This window comes from Symphalangus syndactylus, chromosome 18, assembly GCF_028878055.3.
Source record: "Symphalangus syndactylus isolate Jambi chromosome 18, NHGRI_mSymSyn1-v2.1_pri, whole genome shotgun sequence".
Classification (NCBI taxonomy): domain Eukaryota; kingdom Metazoa; phylum Chordata; class Mammalia; order Primates; family Hylobatidae; genus Symphalangus; species Symphalangus syndactylus.
Genome location: NC_072440.2, coordinates 22,213,601 through 22,231,433, shown reverse-complemented (window position 1 = coordinate 22,231,433; position 17,833 = coordinate 22,213,601).

The window sequence follows — 17,833 nt, the reverse complement described above, 5'->3', positions numbered from 1 at the left end:
TGTGAATCCAGGTACCACTTCCTGCCCTCAGCTGGGCTAATTGCGCTGTGGGTGGAGTGACGCGTGGGCAGGAAAATTAGCCGGAGCAGAACCATCCTCGAAATGTCAGTGCCAGGTGACATGGGTGGGTTGGGCACCTGCCCTGCATCCCAGAACCCCATCTGCTCGGCCATCTCCCAGAGGTGCATAGGAGCTGCCTCTGGCTGACAGCTCACCGGAAAGTGCCCTTTATTTTCAAGGTGAACAAGCATGGCCCACATCCAAATGATCCCACTGCCCTAGCCACGTCACTAGAAAGACATTTTTTCCAGAAAGTCTTCCTTTCTTCAAGGCTTAGAGAACAGAGGAGGAAGAGTGAGAGGAACACAGAAATGCTAAAAGCTTCACGCATTGTTTAAGGTGAATAACAAGATTTACCCTTTGTACTTAGGTGAAATTTTCTTCACTTGGTCTCCGTGGCATTTTGAGTTGATGCTAAGAAAATTAGGTTAAGTGATTCTTTCAGAGAAACACACACACACAGACACACCCCAGAGCTTGTGCGGGGTGTCACATTCCTCCTTTGGATCCAGACCTAAAATCACATTTCTGTTGTGCCTCCAGTGCTGGAACTGAGGACATCAGCTCGCTGAGGACAGGAGCCAGTGGTGAGACAGAGCCTGGAAGAAAAAGACGGGCCTGGAATGAAAAGCATGGTCCTTGCCCACGGTGGAACCACGCCAAGTGGACTAGGAAAGATGGGGGCTGAGCTGCCTTCTGGGGAAGGTGGGTCCTCTTATCTAGGAGTGTTTTGTTTTTCTGGTCACTGTGACAGGTCAGGGCATGCAAGGGTGAAGGTAGTTGTCAGATGCTGGGGCTTGGGGGAGAATGAGTAGGAGAGAGAAGAGACCACAGGTCGGGAGGAAGGTGACAGGGAGGGAAGCCCTCCCCGCCCCCCCACCCGCCTAGGAGGCCTAGTTACGAAGAGCACATGTATTTCTAGGAAGGATTTTGACATTCTTTTGCTGTGGTGTGTACATTACAAGCCCCCTCCCCCACTTCAGTCTCCCTACCACCTCCTTCCCCCCACTCCCTTCAGAAAAGTCTGCATGTTTCTCCTATGAGTCATTTATTGCTTTGTAATGAATTACCTCAAAACTCAGTGGCTTAAATATGCAAAAAGACATGCTTATTATTTCACAGTTTCTGTGGTCAGGCATTTGGGAGAGGGTGATTCAGCCTTGGAATGTCTCATAAGCTTGCAGTCAAGAAGTTTAGCTGGGGCTCCACCCATCTGAAGGCTGGACTGGGGCTGGCGGATCTGCTTCTGAGATGCTTCCCTCACATGGCTGGCAGGTTGGTGCTGGCTGTCGGTGGGAGGCCTCTGTGTCTTGTCACATGGACCTCTCCATAGGACTGTTTGAGTGTCCTCACAACATTACGGCTGCTTTCTCCACAGTGAGAACAAGTAGGAAGCCTGTGTCTCTTATGACCTGTCCTCAGAAGTAACACTCATTTTCGCTTTCCTGTTGGTTCCATGGATCTGACCCATTCATTGTAGTGAGGGGACCACACAGGGGGTGGAGCCCAGGAGGGAGGTACCATCAAGAGCCCTCCTGGGGGCTAGTGGTTTTGAGATCAATTAATTATATTTGGGGAAGTTGAGGAAGTTCTGTGTTCTGCATCCACACTAGCAAAGACGAAAACAGAACTAGAGGAGTGGCAGCCAACACAGGATGGCCTGATTCCTTAGGAGTCCATGATTCTGAGAGCCTATGGTCTTCATTGTTTATAGACCAAGGGCAGCTCAAGACTAATGATGCATAAAGAATGTGCATAAAGACCCTAGGGCTGGACAAGAGTCAAAGGTGGCTGAGGGTGTGGCCCCAGTGATGGGTGCCTGTGAGGACCAAAGGCCAGAGCCACACTCTGGGGGATATTTTGAAGTGTCCAGGTGGATGCCTGTTGGTCCAGAGACCCAGTTATGGGAGGGACCCCAGAGAACCCTATTAGAGGTGCTGATGGCACCCTGCTTGCCTGGCTTGGGGCTGAGATGACTGGATGGTGAGGTTTGCCAGGCTGCCTCCCTGCCAGTCTTGGTAGAGCAGCCCTGGAGTGCGCTGTCAGATCGGGAGGGGACAGGAGGACAATGGGGGACACCCCTTTTGACACACTGGCTGCCTCCACTAGAAGGTGAGCCATTTTCAGCCAATTAAACCATCTAATCCAGATCTGTGCCATGGGTGCCCAGCCCCTTGCCAGTCACAAGCAGGTGCTTGGGGAGGGTCCTGGTGAGCTGCCCCACCCAACGGTGCAAGGGCCAGACTGAGAGTGTCCATCCCCCTCCCCCCAACCCGGAGGCCTGCTCCAACAGAAGTGGGGTCTGCCGAGCATTGACAGCCCCATGGCAGATTGCCTCCCCTCAGCTCTCTGAACCAGGAGACTCCTCTGAGACACCCCCAGGGAGAGCTGGAGGAGGAGGAAGGAAGCCTCAGATCTCTGCATCTGTCTGACTTATTCTGTCCCCTAGCCAGAGGCCACTGTCCCCGCACTATTGTGTGGCTGCCATTTGGATCTGAGCACCCTTGCAGGGAGCTCTGGAATTCTGCTGGAGCCACAGCACGGGGAGCGGAGTTAGCCTCAGCTGGCTCAGCGGCTACGAGGTCAACCCGGCAGCCTGCATTATTAAACCATCTATCTGGCTCCATCCAGGGAGATGCTGGGGGTGGGGGCAGGCTGCTGCCTGGGTCCGGAACTGGGGCAGACGGCAGCTCCTGGGAGCTGGAGGTCACCGGCCTCATGGCTGGGCTTGTCACTGCTGACCTGCTGCCGGCTCCGAGGTTCCAGATGCTGCAGGGGCTGGAAAGGAGCTGACTGGCTGGTTTCTTCATGTTCTTTTTTCTGCTCAAAAACTTCTGGTCTCTGACTCCACAGGGTAAAGTGCCAGCTCCTTACGCTGGCATCTGGAGTTTTCTGCAACCTGGCCACACTCTTCCTAAAATCATAATAATAGCTCAAAAAGGAGGTGTTTACTCTCCTTCAGGCTTGGTGCCATGTGCTCTACATGAATTAAAGTCTCTGTGAATAATGACAACAATCTACGAGGTACTTCTGTTATTCTCATTTGACTGCGGAGGCTCAGAGATGCTAAGCAGTTTGACCAGGATCACACAGTGAAGAAGAGGCGATGATTCCCCCCAGGCTTTCCTGCTGATGCAGCCAGGCTGTGGCCACGAGACGCTGGGGATATTTTAGGCTCAAAGCCCCATTCTTAGCCCCACGATCGCTTGTCATTTCCCAGAGTCGTGCCTTTCTTGAGGTTCTCTCAGTGTAGAATCTGGGGGACTGACAGTCCCTGGGGAGGGGGATTCGTAGTATATATTCCCAAGACTCCACGTGGAAGGGATGGTTTATGTGGCTCCTACCAAGTTACTCAGGCCCAAATCCCAGATGCCACCTGAATGCCACCTGGATGCCACCTGGGCTCCTGTCAGCTCTGCCTGCTAAACCTAGCCCCTCCTCTCTCCCTCGCTGCCACAAAGGCAAAGGCAGGTGGGTCCCATTCACCTCTGCGTGCTCAGGGTCTGGCATGCAGATGGCACTCCAAAAATATTTGCTAAGGAAAATGATCAAGTGTATGCCTGCGTGAACAAATGAAGGAAGAAAAGAAGAGGGAGTGGCCAGCATGAGGAGAGGAAACGGATGGGTGAACAGCAAGGCCGGTGAATTTGGCTCTGCCCTAGAGACCGGGGGTGGGCACTGGGCAAAGGAAATCTTCACACAAGAAGAGATGCTCCAGGAACCTGCCTGACAGGTGGCAGGAGCATGCAGGCGGGGCGCCCGGAAGGGGCAAGGCGTGGAGGAAGCTTTGAGAGGGGGCAGTAAGAGCAGGCCAGAGACGAGGCCTTGGTCTCACTCAGATCTTTCCGCTAGTTCTGACTGGTTTCTCCGAAATCTCCCCATTTTCTCTCATCTCCTGCTTTCTGTCTGCTCTCATGCTTGGAGGCCATGGAACTCCAGCTCACATGGCCCATCACAACTCATTCTCAGAGCAAGCACTGGCACAGCCTTGGCATCTGACACCTAGCTGTGCCTTGGTTCTGCCAGGTCTGGCCAGGGCAGTGATAGGGACTTCCCTTCTCTTCCGCCATAGACCCAGCTGTGGTCACAGCCAAGACCCCAGCTCCCCACACCCAGAGGAGAAGGCTGGAGTGGGGCCTGGAGAGGGGAAGGGATTTGTGAGCCAGGCGGGCTCCTTTGAAGCGGGACCTCTCCTTCCTACCAGGGACTGAGTGGGACCAGGAGGGGAGTCTGTGTCAGGGCCACAATCATGCAGGCTGGAGTCCAGGGCAGTCCCCAGACTCCTTGGAGAGGATAACAAGACCACTCACCACGTAGGAGTGGCTCCCTTGTGCCAGGTTGTAGATATGCCGCCATGTCTTCATGACAACCTGAGGGGACGTCATCAGTCCCCAGGACTCATTGGTTGTAAGTGACAGAAACCCAACTTAAACCAGTTTGAACTGGATTACACTCAAAGGTGATATCTTGACTCCCATAACAGGGCAGGCTGCCTTGAGGAAGACTGAGAAGGGAAAGAGGAGGAGGCCATCTTGAATGCCATCAACATCCTCTCTTTGTGCTGTAGTTCTCTCGGGCCCACTGTCCCTGCTGCAGGGGAACCAGGAGCCTCCACAGGCCCAGACTTACGGCCTGACAGATTCATGGCCACAGTAGGAAGAGCTTCTCTTCCCATTCCAAGCTGAACGATTCTAGGAAAGGACTCTGATTGGCCCAGCATGGGTCACATGCTTATCCCTTGGACCAATTGCTGTGGCCAGGGTGACCCAGCCTGGGTCAGGTACCCCCGCCCTTGTAACCAGGGAGAGGACCTGTCAGCAGAGGAACTGGGAGGGACCCTGGTCAGACAACAGCAACAGCAGCAGCAGTGCAGGGACTTTTTAAAAATACACGTTTTATTTTGGAATAATTCTGAATTTGTGGAAACAACGCAAAGATAGCACAGAGAGTTCCCGGATACCCTTCACCCAGCCTCCCCTGAAGCCAGCATCTTATATAACCATGGTACCTTTGTCAAAATTAAGAAATTAGCATTGGTGCATTACCATTAACTAAACTCCAGCCTTCATCCAGATTTACCTGTTTTTCCATGGATTCTTTTTCTGTTCCAAGATCTTATCTGGGACACGACATTGTATTTAGCCATCACGTCTCCTCAGTCCTCTAGCCTGGGACAGTTTATTGTACTATGCTTGCTTTGCTTGACCTTGACAGTTTTGAAGGGCCAGATATGTTGTAGACTGTGCCTCAGTTTGGGTTTGTCTGATGCTTGCTTTTTTTTTTTTTTTTTTTTGAGACACAGTTTCGCTCTTGTCACCCAGGATAGAGTGCAATGGCACAATCTCAGCTCACTGCAACCTCCACCTCCTGGGTTCAAGCAATTCTACTGCCTCACCCTCCTGAGTAGCTGGGACTACAGGCATGCACCACCATGCCCAGCTAATTTTTGTATTTTTAATAGAGACGGGGTTTCACTATGTTGGCCAGGCTGGTCTCGAACTGCTGAGACCTCAGGTGATCCGCCGGCCTCGGCCTCCCAAAGTGCTGTGATTACAGGTGTAAGCCACCATGCCTGTCCTGTCTGATGCCTTCTTATCATTAATATGGGTCACAGTGGGGGAGAACAGCCCAGAGTTATAGTAGATTGTCACTGCTACATGTCAGGGGGTACAGGATGGATCATTGGTGATACGAACCCTGGTCACTTGGTTAGGGTGGGGCTTTCTTCACTTAACAGATGGGCCTTAAACTGAGGCCTGGAGAGGTGAAGCTGCTTGCACTGGAGTGATGGTAGGGCAGGACATGAACCAGGCCCATCTGACTCCCATTATCCCACAATTCATTGGAGTTTTAGGAAGGGAAACTGAGGCAGAAGCCCAGCTCTAAGAGTGGGAAGGTGAAAAAAGCTGTACCATGGAGTCTATTCGGTATGCAGCAAGAAAACTGAGCCCAAGACTTCTTTTTTGGGGGGATGAGGCCCCATCAGAATGGGCCTGGGGGCCTGGAAGCCATGGTAGATGCCAGCCAAGAGTGGGAAAAGGAAAGGGGGGCGGGCATGAGGACCGTGGGAAGGAAGAATGAAGGAAGGAGGGAGTGGTGAGCACAACTGAGCTGGAGCAATCCAGGAAGTCTCCTTGGAAGAGAAAGCCACAATTTTAAGAACAGTCAGGAGAGCAGCTCAGGTGTGAGGTCCTTCCCAGGAGACAGAGAGTAAAGTATTTAAGACCACAGGCCAGGCTGGGTGCAGTGGCTCACACCCGTAATCCCAACAATTTGGGAGGCCAAGGCAGGTGGATCACTTGAGGTCAGGAGTTCAAGACCAGGCTGGCCAACATGGTTAAATCCCAGCTCTACTAAAAATACAAAAATTATCAGGGTGTGGTGGTGGGCACCTGTAAACCCAGCTACTCGGGAGGCTGAGGCTGGAAAATTCCTTGAACCCAGGAGGCGGAGGTTGCAGTGAGCAGAGATTGCGCCATTGCACTCCAGCCTGGGCAACAAGAGCAAAACTCCGACTCAAAAAATAAGACCACAGACCTTGCAGTCCGAGAGGCCTGGGTTTAAACCCTTGTGCTACCACTTCCTGACTGGTGATCTTGGGCAAGTCACTGTTCCCCAAACTAATGGAGTTTTCTAGCCCCCAGGTCTTGCCTGTCCTGCTCACCTGTGTGAAACGGTCATTCCTGAACCAGCCCCTGACCTCCCTAGCCTGAACCAGCTATCGATTTTGTGAAGCGCAGCGAAAAATGAAAATGCTGGACTTTGGACTCCTTGTTCAAAAATTATTATGAATTTCAAGACAGCAATAGCAGAGCATTAAACCAAGCATGGGATCCTTCCAGGTGGGGAGCCCTGAGCGACTGCTCGGGTTACATACCCTTGAGGCTGGCCCCGTCCCCAGCCTCAGTGACCACCTGAGCCCTGTGATCTGATGTCCATATTTTCTCTGCAGTTCCTTAACTGTTAATCACAAGCTGTCTGCCGCAGCTGCTCAGACCATCATATTGAACGGTTGCTTCCCTCACACATGTGTTTTCTTGTCTTGCCCTGGGTGGAAGGTTAGATGCAATGGACTCCAAGGTGCATCCAACAGTTAAATTTAATGTCCTTTAATTTAATGACTCTAATATTTTTCACCAGGAAGCTTCTGAGCTGCCATGACTTAAAATGCTAAGAACCAAGGGGTCAGAGCTTCCCCTGTGTGGTCTCAAAACCCTGATGATCCCCAGGCAGTTTGGAGGTTTCAGATGAAAGAAGGTTGTTAGAATTTCATTTACTGACATTTTGCAAATTTGAAATGTGAAATTAATTGTGATTTTTGCAGGAATTGCTCAGTTCTTAAAGGTGCTGTGTGTACTATACAGTCCATCCATCCAAAATGGGTCCAAAGGAAACCGGGTGCCATGGCTTATGCCTGTAATCCCAGCACTTTGGGAGGCCAAGACGGGAAGATCATCCAGCTCAGGAATTTGAGACCAGCCTGGGCAACACAGTAAGAACCCATCTCTACCAAAAAAATAAAATAAAATCAGTCAGGCACGGTAGTGTGCATCTGTAGTCCCAGCTACTTGGGAGGCTGAGGTGGGAAGATCACTTGAGCCCAGGAGGTGTGGCTACAGTGAGCTATGATTGTACCACTGCACTTCAGCCTGGGTAACAGAGCAAGAACCTGTCTCCAAAAACAAAAACAAAGACAAAAACAATGGGCTCCTCAACAGCCCTGAGCCTGGCTGGCACATTTTTCCATGTTTTGCGTAACTACTTGTTAACTTTGCATTTTCTCCCCTTATTATTGTCAAGAGGCAGAATATTGGAATCAACTGTACTCATCTCTTACCTCTTCCATGAGAACATATGCAAGTTGCTTAATCTCTCTGGGTCTCAATTTCTTTATCTGAGAAATGGAGATTAAATGAGTTCTATGTCTTCTGGTGATCATTGCTAATTAGAAATTCTAGTGGTACAAAAAAAAGGCACACCTGCTTTATTTTGCTCGAAATTTTGTGGGTCAAGAGTGGAAGGGCTTAGCTGGGTTGTTTTTGCTTGGGGTTTTCATGCAGTTAGCCTCAGATGTCTGCTGGAGCTGCCATTATCTGATAGCTCAGCTGGGATGGGTACAATCAAGACGGTTCACCCGCACAGCTGGCACCTGATGCCTGCCATCGGTTGGCAGCTCTGTTGGAGCTGGTGACTGAAGTGGCTATCTGCAGCATAGCAGAACCAGAGGAGCCGGGCTTATTACATGGCAGCCAACTTCCCCCAGAACAAGCGTCCCGGGAGAAGCAGGAGGAAAACACTTGGCCTTGGAAATGACAATACATCACTTCTGCTGTTTTCTATTGACTATAATGAGTCACTAAGTCCAGCCCACATTTAAGAGGAAGGGACATAGACCCCACTCCTCAACAGGAAGAGTGTCCAAAATTGGGGTCATGTTTTAAAACCACCACAGTATTTATAAAAAGCACTTAGAGCCAGGCGTGGTGGCTCATGCCTGTAATCCCAGCACTTTGGGAGGCCGAAACAGGCAGATCACCTGAGGTCAGGAGTTCAAGACCAGCCTGGCCAACATGGTAAAACCCCATCTCTACTAAAAATACGAAAAAATTAGCTGGGTGTGGTGGCGTGCACCTGTAATCTTAGCTACTTGGGAGGCTGAGGCAGGAGAATCACTTGAACCTGGGAGGTGGAGGTTACAGTGGCCCAAGATCGTGCCACTGCACTCCAGCCTGGGCAGCAAGAGCAAAACTCCATCTCAAAAAAAAAAAAAAAAAAAGCACCTAGAATAGTGCCCGGCACATAGTTGGCCCTACGTATTTCCTGTCATATGAAGCCCCAAATGACAAAAATGGATGGATAATGCAAAATGGTTGTTGAAACATCAAAGTGGGGATGAAAATATTAACAAAATTCTATGATTCAGAATACAACACAATCATAAGTGGTAAGTAGGATTTTTATATGCCTGTGGAATGTGCTGGCTCGGAAATGTATGATTTTGCACAAAGAAGAAAAATAAAAATAGAAAGTGCAACCCTAAATACCTGAAAAAGGAGATACATCATACCTCTGACCAGTGTGGGCTCTCTCATCTCAGGTGGCTGGTGGCGGCTGGAAGCCTTTGAAATGTTTTCATCTTTCCCCTACAAAACAAGGTATCACTCCAGGGAACCATTGGAATTTTTTTAGAACAAGCACAAAATAAAACTTTCCAGTACAAAATTGATGACTTCCATCACTAAAGGCAGAGAAGCGACCAAAAGCACAGAGGTATTATTCAAAGTGGCTTGCCGTATAGAAAAGCCAGGTACAAGCCATTCTATTGCCAAGACATTTATAAAGCTAGTCACACACTGAGTGACAAGTCAGAGAGAACAGGTTAGGCTATTGGCAGGTAACACTACTGGTGGAGAGGGACTTGAAATTCATGACAAACAATATGGAAGGTCCATAATTGTCATATGTGCATGCCAGCAGATATTTCACTAGCAGATGAGCAAAGCTGCTGGTGAACAGGACGTATCAGACTTGGGTGGCAGGCACATCCCCCATCTTTCTCTTAACGGACCCATCTTTCTCTTAACAGAGCCCTCGAGGATGCAGTGCACTCTGTTCTAAGCCAGTCTTGAGATCCTGGTTCCTGATTTCCCAGCCTCCCTTGCAGCTAGGGATACCCATGTGACCCAGTCTGACCAATGAGATCTAAGCAGAAAGCAGCTGGTGCATTTCTAAAGAAGTTATTTCCCTTCCTTTTAAAAGACATGAGATACAACCAGTGGGGCCCCACCTTTCTTCCACCTTCTTCCTGTTTGGAATGCTGGTGGTGATGCTGGAGCCCACTGCGGAAGCCATCTTGCCCACCTTGAGGCTTCTTGTCATGTGAGGAAGCCCCAACCCCTGCAGCAGACAGATGCCTCCTCTGCCCCAAAATTTCCTACTGCTCTTCCCCATCTTCACTCAAGCCATCCATGACCTTGCCTCCCATTTCACTGAGCAAGCAGAAATTATCCAAAGAGCCTCCACCAACACCTACATTCCTCTTTCCGAGGCTGATCCGTCAACTCTGCCCCTCACCAAGGTCCACTTCCACTGTGCCCTATACCCAGCCCTCTTACTTCCTTAAGGAGGGCACTCCTGCCATGTGTACCCCTCTTTCTCCTGCATTTTCATTTTTCTTTTTCCTTTGAGACAGGGTCTCTGATGCCCAGGCTGGAATGCAGTGGCACCATCATGTTTCATTCCTGGTCTGGGCTCAAGTGATCCTCCCACCTCAGCCTCCCAAGTAGCTGGGACTACAGGTGCACGCCACCACACCTGGCTAATTTTTTGTTGTTGTTGTATTTTTTGTAGAGACAGGGTTTTGCCATGTTGCCCAGGCTGGTCTCGAACTCCTGGGCTTAAGCGATCCACCTCAGCCTCCCAGGTAGCTAGGACTATAGGCATGAGCCCTCCTGCATTTTCATTTTTCCTTCTCCAGGTTCATTACCATCATAACCACATGCATGTACTGCCATTTCTCCATCTTAAAAAACTTGTCTCATGAATGCCTGTAACCTCAGCTACTCGGGAGGCTGAGGCAGGAGAATCGCTTGAACCCGGGAGATGGAGGTTGCAGTGAACTGTGAGCCAAGATCGAGCCACTGCACTCCGGCCTGCTGACAGAGCCAGACTCCATCAAAAAAAAAAAAAGTCTCAACAGCATATCCCCAGTTCTCTCCTTTCCTTAATAGAAAGAAGATCTATCCAAAGAGCTCCCTTTTTTTCACCCCAATTCCTATGCATTAGGAACCAGACTCTCCAGGCTTTGCCCGTCCATGTCACTGATATGACTTTGTCAAGGTCTCCAGGGACTCCAACGGCCAGACATTCACCCTGCCTCTGACGCGCCCGTCGGCTACAATAGACTCAGCTGGTCACTCCCTCCTCCTTGAAGCGCTCTCCTTCTGGCTTCCAGGACACTAGGCTCTCCTCTCACTTGAATGTAAGCTCTGGAAGAAACAGGATGTTCGTCACCTTGCCCACTGCTGTATCCTCACCACCTAAAACAGTGCTTAGCAACAGTGGGGGCTCAACTCTCTTCATTGAATTCATGAAGAGACTGCTGGTTGTCCCTCAATATCCACTCTCCCCTTCTTCTACAGTAATATTAATAGTTTTAGCTGAGTCCATGGCTGCCTAGATAGAGACTACACTTCCCAGCTTACCATGCACGTGGGCATGGCCACATGACTGGATTCCAGCCAATGAAATGAGGGCAGAAATGAGTTGTGCAATTTCCTGTTCATGCCCTCCAAAGAAAAAGTATGTTCCTTCCTTTGTTTTTGTGCCCTTTCCATGGGCTGAAACGCAGATGTGATGGCAGGAGCTGCAGCAGCCATCGTAAACCAGATGGTGAAGCCACCTGCAGGTTGAGGAAGATGGGTAACAAAAGGGACACCTGCTCAGCGTTGGTCACATTATGTTCAGATTGTCACTGACAGAGAAGTAAATGTCTGTCTTATTTAAATCATGGTGATTTTGGCTTTTGTTATGGCAGACAGACCTGTACTCTGAGGAATGCACTGTTATTTATTAAACCAATTGTAGTTTGATTTTCCATAACTTGCAACCTGATCCATCCATCCAGGAGGGAAATGGGTACCACTATTTATTTGGGTCCTGTTCATCACGTAACAGTGATGCTGTAAGGGAGGACGTTTATGGGGTAAGTTAATGAAGACTTTGTGAGCTGGAAAGGGACTCTGGGAACCGGGCCGGCAGAGTGCCCACCATGTAGGCTGCCAGGAAGGGCACCGCTATGTGGATGGAGGCACCTGCTCCAGAATGCCAGCACTCAGCACTTATTCACAGCGAGCAGCTGGTGGGCAACAATGTGCCTCCCAATCTTCATGCAGCACAGAGAGAAACTGAGAACATTACAATTAAACCCAGGCCACTGAGTGGACATCGTTTTAGCCAGCTGTCTGAAGAGACGGGCAGAACAAAACTGCTTTTCCAACCTGAGCAACTCTCACTGTGGAATAAATGTGCATGTCAAGTTTTTTGAAATGAGGGGCAAGATTTTTTCAATCTTTTTAATCTTGCTTTTTAAAAATTTTTTTAATTTTTGTTTTGTTTTGTTTTGAGACAGAGTCTCGCTCTGTCGCCCAGGCTGGAGTGCAGTGGTGCAATCTCGGCTCACTGCAACCTCTGCCTCCCAGGTTCAAGCAATTCTCGTGCCTCAGCCTCCCAAGTAACTGGGATTACAGGCATGTGCCACCATGCCCAGCTAATTTTTTTGTTGTTGTTTTTTGTGTTTTTTGTTTGTTTGTTTGTTTAGTAGAGACAGGATTTCGCCACGTTGGCCAGGCTGGTTTTGAACTCCCGACCTCAAGTGATCCGCCCACCTTGGCCTCCCAAAGTGCTGGGATTACAGGCGTGAGCCACTGCACTCGACCTAAATTTTTTTTTAATTTTTTAAATCTTGCTCTGCCAGGCACCATGGTTCATGCCTGTATTCCTAGCACTTTGGGAAACCAAGGCGGGAGGATCACTTGAACCCAGGAGTTCAAGTCTTCAGTGAGCTATTACCACATCACTCTACTCCAGCCTGGGCGACAGAGTGAAACCTGTCTCAAAAAAAAAAAAAAAAGTCTCTGTATGACACAATAATGCCATTGAAAACCATTCCTTTGATTTTAAGAAACATGACTCAGTGACACAGTCAGCACCTTGAATATTCTGACTCTGTCGCTTTGGAGCTAAAATACAATTTTCACATTTGATAAACTGTGGGGCAAACTTCTTGATCCCTGACAGCCTGACTCTGTCCCAATACTAGATGTTTTTGTCTGCTGCTCGAGGGAAGAAATCAATGACACAGCAATGAGCGTATTAAAAACCACATCCAAGCACTGCTGTCAAACAAGAAGGAATCCTCTCGAGTGTGAAATATTAAATACAACCAAAGCAGAGTCCAGGCCGTTTGTCTGGACAACTTTCCAGTTCTTGAGTGTGCTGTGTGGGATGTCTCCTCTTCTGACGGGTACTGGAAGGAGGCTTCCATGAGAAATCACCTTTTTGTCACTTCTGAGGCTGTGTCTAATCCCCAAATCCCAGAACAGGCACTTGCGGACGCCATCTCTGACCACCTGCAGCCTAGCAAGGGGCTATTGGCTTTGGGGAGATAAAGAGTGCAAGGAAAGAAGCTGCCTAGATAGGAAACATGAGCTGCTGGCCGAACTAGCTTGCCATCAAGCCAGCTGGGACCATTTGTCCACTCAGCAAACAATGACTGAGGACCTACTACGTGCTGGGAACACAGGGCCCGGAGGCAGGAAGGTGAACAGAAAAAAAAAAAAAAAGACAGAAGGATTGCAAACAGAATCATCACTCTCAGTGACGCAAAACCTTGTTTACAAAATTGTGATAAAGGGCTGGGTGTGGTGGCTCACACCCACTTTAGGAGGCCAAGGCGGGCAGATTGCTTGAGCCCAAGAGTACAAGACCAGCCTGGGCAACATGGTGAAACCCCGTCCCTACAAAAAAAAAAAAAAAAAAAAATTAGCCAGGCATGGTGGTGTGTGCCTGTAATCCCAGCTACCCGGGAGGCTGAGGTTGGAGGATGGCTTGAGCCCAGGAGGCAGAGATTGCAGTGAGCCAAGATTGTACCACTCCACTCCAACCTGAGCGATGGAGCCAGACCTTGTCTCAAATCAAAAAACAAACAAAAAAAAATTGTGATAAAATATACACAACGTAAAGCTTACCATTTTTAACCTTTTTAATTTTTGTTTGTTTGTTTTTGAGATGGAGTCTCGCTCTGTCACCCAGGCTGGAGTGCAATGGTGCGATCTCGATTCACTGCAACGTCCACCTCCCAGGTTCAAGCGATTCTCCTGCCTCAGCCTCCTGCGTAGCTGGGATAACAGGTGTGTGCCACCAGCCCAGCTAATTTTTGTATTTTTAGTAGAGATGGGGTTTTACCATGTTGGTCAGGCTGGTCTTGAACTCCTGACCTCAGGTGATCCACACACCTTGGCCTCCCAAAGTGCTGCTGGGATTACAGGCATGAGCCACTGCGCCTGGCCCATTTTCATCATTTTTAAATGCACAGTTCACTGGCCTTTAGTACATTTGTGTTGTTGTGCAAACATCACTGCTGTCCAGTCCATTTCCATGCCTTTTTTCATCATCCCCAACATAAACTCGGTACCCATTCAATGATAACTCCCCAATTCTCCCTCCCCAGTGCTCCTGGTAACCCCTGGTAACCTCTGTTCAACTATCTCTATGAATTTCGCTATTCTAGGTACTTTATATGCATGGAATCATATGATATTTGTCCTTTTTTTTTTTTTTTTGAGATGGAGTCCCACTCTATCACCCAGGCTGTAGTACAGTGGCGTGATCTCGGCTCTGCAATCTCCACCTCTTGGGTTCAAGCGATTCTCCTGCCTCAGCCTCCCAAGTAGCTGGGATTACAGGCGCCCGCCACCACGCCTGGCTAATTTTTGTATTTTTAGTAGAGAAAGGGTTTTGCCATGTTGGCCAGGCTGATCTCGAACTCCTGACCTCAAGTGATCCACCTGTCTTGGCCTCCCAAAGTGCTCGGATTATAGGCATGAGCCACTGCACCTGGTCAATGTTTGTCCTTTTATGTCCGGTTTCTTTCACTTAGCATAATATTTTTTGAGCTTCACTCATGTTGCAGCATGCATCAGACTTTCCTTTTTCAGGCTGAATAATACTCCACTGCATATCTACACCGCATTTTGTTAGTCCGCCCTGTGTTGATGAATACTTGGGCTGTTTCCAACTTTGGCTATTGTGAACAAGGCTGCCACAAACATGGGAGGACACATCTGTTTGAGTCCCTGCTCCCAGTCCCTTAAGTTACATGTCTAGGAGTGGGACTGCAGGATCATATGGTGATTCTATATTTAACTTTTTTTTTTTTGAGATGGAGTCTTACTCTGTTGCCCAGGCTGGAGTGCAGTGGCACGATCTCGGCTCACTGCAACCTCCACCTCCTGGGTTCAGGCGATTCTCCTGCCTCAGCCTCCTGAGTAGCTGAGATTACAGGCACCCGCCACCACGCTTGGCTAATTTTTGTATTTAGTAGAGACAGGGTCTCGCCATGTTGCCCAGGCTGGTCTTGAACTCCTGACCACAAGTGATCCACCCCCCTCGGCCTCCCAAAGTGCTGGGATTACAGACATGAGCCACCGCACCTGGCCCTATATTTAACTTTTTAAGGAACTGCTAAACTATCTTCCACAGCAGTTGCGCCATCTACATTCTATTATTAATTTTACATGTTATATTTGATTTAGATGGGTTTTTTTTTGTTTGTTTGTTTTTGTTTTTTTTTGTTTTTTGAGACGGAGTCTCGTCTGTCGCCCAGGCTGGAGTGCAGTGGCGCAGTCTTGGCTCACTGCAAGCTCCGCCTCCCGGGTTCACGCCATTCTCCTGCCTCAGCCTCTCCGAGTAGCTGGGACTACAGGCGCCTGCCACCATGCCCGGCTAATTTTTTTGTATTTTTAGTAGAGATGGGGTTTCACCGTGGTCTCGATCTCCTGACCTCGTGATCCGCCCGCCTCGGCCTCCCAAAGTGCTGGGATTACAAGCGTGAGCCACCGCGCCCGGCCCCAATTTAGATTTTTTAATGATGACAAATCTGAGTTTACCTAATCGGTGGTGCACATGGGCACCCTGTGCCATCCTGTAGTCCAAAAGTTCACAAGTTTACACGATGCTCCTCTGGGGTGTTTCAATTCTAAGGTTCTGCAGCTGAAGGCTGAAATTCTAAGATCTTTTCATGCTGGGATTAAGACCTGTGGCGCTCCATTCTGAGGTTTGGAGAGACGGAATTTGTGAGTTCACTTCTGGACCACCATGGTGTACGTGGGCTCAGCCTGCCCTGTCTTCTCCACACTGCTTGGGAGGAAGGCTGCCAGAGGCTAGGCAGCTGGTGGGGGGCAAGAACTCACCACCACCAGCAGCAGCTGCAGCAGTGGAGCTGGGACTGTGGGAATGGAGAGGAAGAAGTAGAGATGGGGACAGATGGAAGAGGAAAGAGCAAGACCTGGGGACCTACTGGAGAGAGGACACAAGTCCCAGATCCCCTGCCTGCCTGACTGGGGCTGGTGCAGTGAATAGGAAGGGCTGAGAGAAGAGAAAACCGTTCACTCATTCAACAAACATCCACTGAGCACTGGGATGCCAGCTGGGAACGGGGCCTATGAGGATGGAATGACCCAGCCCTGCCCTGTGCCCACTCTTGTGTGTCTCTACTTTCACCGAGTCTAAGCAGCCTGCCAAAAGTCTGCCCAAAACAACCACTGCCACTCAGTCATAGCCACCAGGCACGCGGGGTTCACCCCATGCCGGCTTCATTCTGAGCGCTTTACCTAGATGATGAATTCTCACCACCTGTGCTACTTTACAGGTAAGGTGACCACAGCTCAGAGAGGCTGAGTAGCTTCCCCAGGATCACACAGCTGGGGAGTGGAGGAACCCACACTCGCCACCCCAAGCTGCCTCTCTACATGCACAAGCCTTCTCTGAGGATCCCGAAGGTGAGACGTGGGAAGGGACTGACACACACTTCACAGAATCGGAGGTTTCCAAGTCCTCTCAGGGGCGGCACCAACATCAATATGCCTCCGTCTAGCCCCCTCAAGCTGTCTCTGGGTCCCCCTTCCTTCTGCCCAGATCCCTGCAGCACCCACCCCACCCTCTGCAGCAACAAATTTCTCTTCCTTCTGGAAAGCAGTGGCTCACACGCCCAACCTACCATGGCAGCCTCCACAGAAAGCCCGGCCCTCTCACTCCTTGTGAGCAGTCAGGGCTGCTAAGAACAAACATTTTTCCCCTTTGGCACACAGAGTAATAGACTCTTGAAAAATCACATTTTGGGAGGCTCATGGCTGAATCTTATAATCTGAGACTCTCCATCAAAGAACCTCAGAGTCACCGACCAATAGAATCCCGAAGTCAGTGACTGGAGAATCCTACGATGCTGCACTCTCTCCATCAACGACTGGACAACAGCTGGTGTCACAGAGCAGGGCAGGCAGGGAGGCTGAGGGATCGGGGAGGCAAGAAAGCCTTGGGGTACAGAGGATAGGGTGGGGTGCTGGAGGGAGGCCCAGCCTGTCGTCATGCTGGAGGAAGCAGTTGGTGGGTGAGGCCTGGCTTTGTTACTGATGGTTTTTAATTATGTAAATCAGCCCAGGGCCTGTGCCTGGCACAGGCTTGGCATTCATCAGCTGGCAGCAGAATTAATCAATAAACAACCAGCTGGATGGGCCTGGGCATGAACACCCAGCCACGCCCCCACCACCCTTCCAGAGGGGTCCTCCCAGGTGGGCAGGGGAGGAGCTACAAGGAAACTGCCGCTCCCGGCTATCAGTGCAGTTGCACACACGCACGCACATGCACCACGCGTGCATTGGCAGCTTGGACTCGCTGTGCATATGCACAGGTGGACACACCTGCACATACAGACAGGCGTGTCATACAAAGCACACACTCAGACCCTCCGCCCCCACAGCCCAGCACACATGCAGGAATACAGCCGTAAGAGGCGAGGGCCTCGTTACAGCCTCACATTTCACAGCTCACAGCCACGCCATTCCCCTCTACAACCCGCCCTGGGAGGCGGGCTGGGATGGGTTGGGCTGGGCTGAAGCTCTCGTTTAACAGATGAGGAGACTGAGATCTAGAGAAGGGACTTGCCCAGGGTCCTCCCCAGGGGTCCTTCCTCCCAACCCACCTCACTCCAAGGTAC